This window comes from Branchiostoma belcheri, unplaced genomic scaffold (assembly GCF_001625305.1).
Source record: "Branchiostoma belcheri isolate BF01 breed outbred unplaced genomic scaffold, Haploidv18h27 scaffold408, whole genome shotgun sequence".
Lineage (NCBI taxonomy): Eukaryota > Metazoa > Chordata > Leptocardii > Amphioxiformes > Branchiostomatidae > Branchiostoma > Branchiostoma belcheri.
The window spans coordinates 21927-27445 of record NW_017804030.1 but is presented as its reverse complement, the minus strand read 5'-3'; the positions used below and the strand labels follow the sequence as shown (position 1 = coordinate 27445).

The following is a 5519-nucleotide window of genomic DNA, read 5'->3' as shown; positions in this document are numbered from 1 at the left end:
TTTCGAAGGAGGATAACTCTAAAACCGGTTTCCGGATTGTCGTGATTTTTGGTAAGTAGGTAGTTGAAGTGATGCTTCACATAATCCAGAGCTGAATTGCATAATCAATGAGGGAATTACATAAATCTGCTTTGTTCGATAATAGAACTATGAAACACTTGAGAACGAGAAAAAAACATCTGAGGATATATATATATATTATGTAAAAGAGGACCTAATTTGCATAATTAATGACAATTTTTTTATAATTTCATAGTTGTAACTGCTGAGAATTTCATACTTGCCACATTTGAAATTGCATGTTAAAAAGGTGAACATCAATAAACATAATTTATTCAAATCATGACCTCATTTGCATAATTTATGAGGGAGTTTTTATAATAGCTTTTAAGATAAGGCTGTCATTGGGTGGAGAATAGGATCAACTAATATAATCCATGCAAATGAGGCTCTTATTTACAAAATCGATTAAAATTGTAAAATTCGTCAACCGCAAGGGTTAACATCATTTGGCAAAGGTATGAGGTCATGGAACTATTGTTTGCAATGATTTTCAATGATTTTTCAGACCTTCATCGGCAACTATCGTAGGTTTAAGAGCGGCAGTAAGCGGAGGCTCCCCACAGACGACATGGGGGCTGAGAACGTCACGGGACATCGTGAAGACTTAGGGATTTCGGCAAAAAAGGGTAATTTATAACATATAACTATTTTAGCTGTGAAATACAAATACTTAACTCAGTAGATCATTCAGACATTCTATCTATCTAACTGACGGCATCGAGATTTCACACAGCGTGATGACCAAGACTTGGCGGAAGGCAAAAGTCCGAAAAACATGTTAATATCTATCACCTTGCACGACATTATAGATCTTGCTACTCAGACAGCTAAGTACTTGTCATGCGATGATGCATGGTCATTTTGGATCTCAAAAAAAACAAAAAACAGCATATCACAAAACAACAAAATGAATGTTGGTTTAAGATGAAATTACGGGTCTCAGCTGTAACAAAGAATCATACGGAGCATGGCATCTATTGCTTACAGAGGAACCAGACGAATTCAAGGAAGCTATGGCAGGACAACGATGGTTAAACACTTTATGCTAAAAAAAATTCAAAAGCATTAAGTTTTATTGATTAATCTAAAATGTATGCACAGAACAAGAGAATTGGCACCTCTATATCGTTTCACGCGTCATCATCTACGTATTGCTAAAGTTTTGTCTCTAGAAAAACACAAATAGACGAAGGGACAGTGATATCTCACTGATTTGCACGTGTTCACATAAAACTCACAAGCACAAAACATGACAAGGAAACGGACGCAGCAGACGAAACCACCGAAGGGCGAGACGCCGACGCAAAGTCGACACAAAAACTGCAGGAAGAAAAGATGTTTTCACAAGTTAGAAATGCACATTATATAAGAAAAGGGAATCATATGGATAACAATACATGATCTATACTTCTTATATTAATTACAGGTGGAAGGAGGAAAGCCAAAACTCGGCATGTTGGCGAGTCCAGCGACAGTGTCGCCCGGGTAAAGCGACCTAAGATAGGTATGGATGAAGCCATACATAATGTAAAATAAACATGTTTCGTCCGGAAATATTATTTTTTCAAGAATTATTCATTCAATAATTGCATTCATACGAACCCAACTAGGTTTTCAGCTAATGAGAGAAACCTTTGAAGCAATAGTGATCTTTGATCAACAGTACATTCAAGCAAGTATCGTTTCATGGCACCTGCAATTTACCCGTCATAACTCGACATTGCATCCATTGTTTTTGAATTGCAGAGGCCATGTCTGTTCTGATGGTCAACGATAAGTACGGCACGTCTCATGGAGGTACTTCTACCACGAATTGTCGGGTGGCGCAGTTTCTGAAACTTCATGGTGCTACAGTTCATGCTACAGCTGTGCAAGCATCTGAAGAAGACAAGAGGTGTGCCACAGAGGATGGTGTCATTCTGCATCTGCCTGTTCAAGACCCCAGGGACAAGAGGGCGCCTTCTTTGGAATGGTTGACCCACTACCACAGCATTCACTACCCAGATATACCACAGGATCTGAAGTGCATTGTGGGCCATGTAGATGTCACGAGTGGAGCTGCAAAGAGCATACATGAGAAACGCTGTCAGCACGCAAAATTGGTTCTTTTCAACCACGACATACCTGAAGAGACAGAGCACTACATGGGAACCAAGAAAGCGTTGGCTGCGGGGAGGAAGATGGAAGACATCCTCGAGGATACAAAGAATGCAGATGCCGTGTTCTCCTTGGGAAGAAGGATCTACGACTACTTCGAGAGGAAGTACAGGTCACTGGGAGAAAGCAAACCACGCCAACACTTCGTGTTTCTTCCAAGACCATCCCCAGTGTTTGAAGCCATCTCTGTCAGACCAGGAGCAGGGGAGAAAGTCGTGCTGACTGTCGGGAGAGTGACCGAAGTGGACAAGCTGAAGGGCCATGACTTGGTAGCACGGGCATTGGGAGAGGTTGCAGAGAAGATCACTAACGTCAGATTGTGTGTTCGCGGAATAGATGAAGATGACTATGAAGCAAGCAAGAGAATCCTGGAGGAGAACCTGCACAGTGGTAAGATCAAACCCACCCTGCTGCCATGTGGAACCCAGGAGGACATCGCTAAGGACATGCAGCAGGCTCACCTGGTCCTGATGTCGTCCCGTGCCGAGCCTTTCGGACTGATCGGTCTGGAGGCCATCGCAGCAGGGATCCCAGTACTCATCTCTGACAAGTCAGGGCTGGCTGACATGATCATGGACTTGATCAAGGAGAAGAAGTGCCCTGCAGACATGCGGCACAGGGTCGTGAGAACCAGCGCGAGGGAGTCCGACCTGGGTGAAGATGCAAGAGAGTGGGCAAAGAGGAGTACAAGAAGAGGCTGTTGGAGTCCAAGTACTGGGAAGAGTCGCACCAAAACCTGCTGCGGGTCTGTGGCGTGAATGAGTGACTGTAGATGCGTCCACTCTTACACGTCTCATACTCGCTAATTGCTGAATTTGATCAACAGGATTTTATGCAATCAGTACAGTTTAAAAGCAAAGTATTGCATGACAGTGGCCTCATCTATTAGTTGCCATGTACAATTTCAAAGATATACTCATTTACAATGGCACTGTCTATTGTCTCTATACAGGCCTCATAATGTACGCTGCAATTATTTAGGACGACGTAGCCAGGTCGTCGTGGATTACTTTTGTACATGTAGTATGATATCAATAGGAACTTAGAATGACCAATAGACGTAATTTTCAATCTCGTGTAAATTTAATTTTGTATATAAACCTGTATCAAATGGAGAGTCATCTAATATACATATAAGCATGGCATGCACCGGCAAGCTATTATGATAGTCATATTTACAGTACTTTGAAGGAAATTTAGAAGATGAAAAAGAATCTAATGTACATATACACGTTTTAAGTGTGGGAACATTAGTAAGTTTATACTCTGTTATAACTTGAATATTGTTTATTACTTATAAGTACTGTTTTGTATCCTTGATATTGTAAGTTTAGCATTTGTTAGATGTAGGTGTAATAATATATTGTGTTTTTTTTTTTGTTTGCCTGCAAGTATTTTGAAAATCAAGGGGTACTCTTAGCTTTATCTGTTGGTTGAAAATCTGTATCACTCATCGAAGTCCTTTCTAATGTAATTTGCAAATGAGTAGTTTGAAACTGAGTTATAACTTCAGCAGAACTTTGTTGTAAATTCAGCCATAGATAATTAGTGTCCTAAGCATTCCCAATGTGATTTTTACGGCTTTCTGTTGTTTTTCAAGCTTATGAAAATAATGGTTTTACAATTGATATTGCATATGTTGTCCTTATTTCCCTTTTATATATCTTAGCTCCACACAAGTAAAGTATCGACTATATATTACAGAGAACTTTTCTTCATCAATATCTTCCCTGTCTTTTACTTATTGATATTCACAATAATGTCACTTTGTAAAGAAGACAAAAAACACTACCTTATATTGGAACTCTTGCACAACCAAAATAGTTCTTGCTTTCATCATGTAGGTGTCAAAAACAAAAGTGCAACCTGCCTGGCAAAATATGGTCATGTTCTTGACTTGAATGTGGTTAAAATGACAATTTACAAACATAATGTACTAAGATGTAGCGCTCCCTTGAAGCCCTTCTCGCGTATCATATTTGACAGAGTATCAGAAAAGATCTACTTGGTCCGAGAGACGCCAGATAATTATTAGAAAACATGTAAAGTCAAAAACAGCAAAACAGTCTGTTATACTCACAGCATGGACGGCAAAGACTCAGGCACGGTTCTGGATAGTCCATATCCAGAACCGTGTCTTGGCCAAATCAATGTCAGTCTTGAATACACGTAGAATATATAGTATGAAGCATTTTTCATGTGATCGGGCAAACATCTCCACCGAGTTAGCGCTTGTTGTAACTTGAGTTGAACAAGTGAGGACCACACACGTTTCGTAGTATATAGCATTATTATGCTATATACCTCGCTATATACATGTACCTCGCAAGGAGGTAGACAACAACGGTTAGGGTGTTTAAGTAAAGAAAGCTGCAGCATTCTAGCTTTAGCTTTAGCTTTAGCTTGGTGTGCCAAGAAATAATGACGAGAATCCTAATGTTAAAGGAAAAAACTGTTGAATTGGAAAATTTAAATACGCATAGTTTTAGCAATTGACGTATGCTGCTGAAACACGACGTAGATAAGCCTACGACGTCTGTAGGTTCTTTTTTTATTGAAACATATAATGGCAAGACGTGGTGGCGACACACTCAGGTTATATTCATGTTGCCACCAGACAAGACATAATACATACGACAAGCAAACCACAGATTAACATATTGAAATTGAATACAATAATAAATCGATGAACAGGTGAAACTGATATATGTATAAATGCTGACAGGATTGATCAATAAACGATGTTACAAAAAACGATTTGATTCCAGCAAAAATACCTTGAAATACTGCTGAAGTACGATGTAGTTAGAACGCATTTATGTTGCTCTAAGATATACACAAGGTTAACATTCATATAAAATATACACGATATATAAAGTTAACATTCATGTAAGATATACACGATATATAAGGGTAAGAATCATCTAAGACATACACGATATATTATAAAAGGTTAAAAATGATCTAAGATATACCCGTCCCACACTAACCACAGCCAATATACCGGCAAATCGTCCTGAGGTCATTCACCCCGTTACTACGGAGTGCGTCATCGCGTGCGAAATGAATCATGGGAGACCTACCCAAACCGTCAACAACCCTTCTCACCTGCGGACGTAACGGACCAGTTCTGTCTTCAAGACGCCGCGAGAACTCACCTGTACGCCTTGTGACGTCACAACTAACAGCCTTCGGTTCCTGGAAAGTCTAAGAGCCTTGCAGAGACCTAAAAGACCGGGAAAAGGTCGCCAGACTCTCCCAAGACACTTCTGGAAAAGTCCAGGTCAACCCGGAAGTAA

General features: G+C 39.9%; 1 pseudogene; it reads left to right on the top strand.

The window, feature by feature from the left end:
• The first annotated feature begins 1814 nt into the window (after positions 1-1814).
• Positions 1815-3059, top strand: LOC109477698 (annotated as a pseudogene).
• The last annotated feature ends 2460 nt before the right edge of the window (positions 3060-5519 follow it).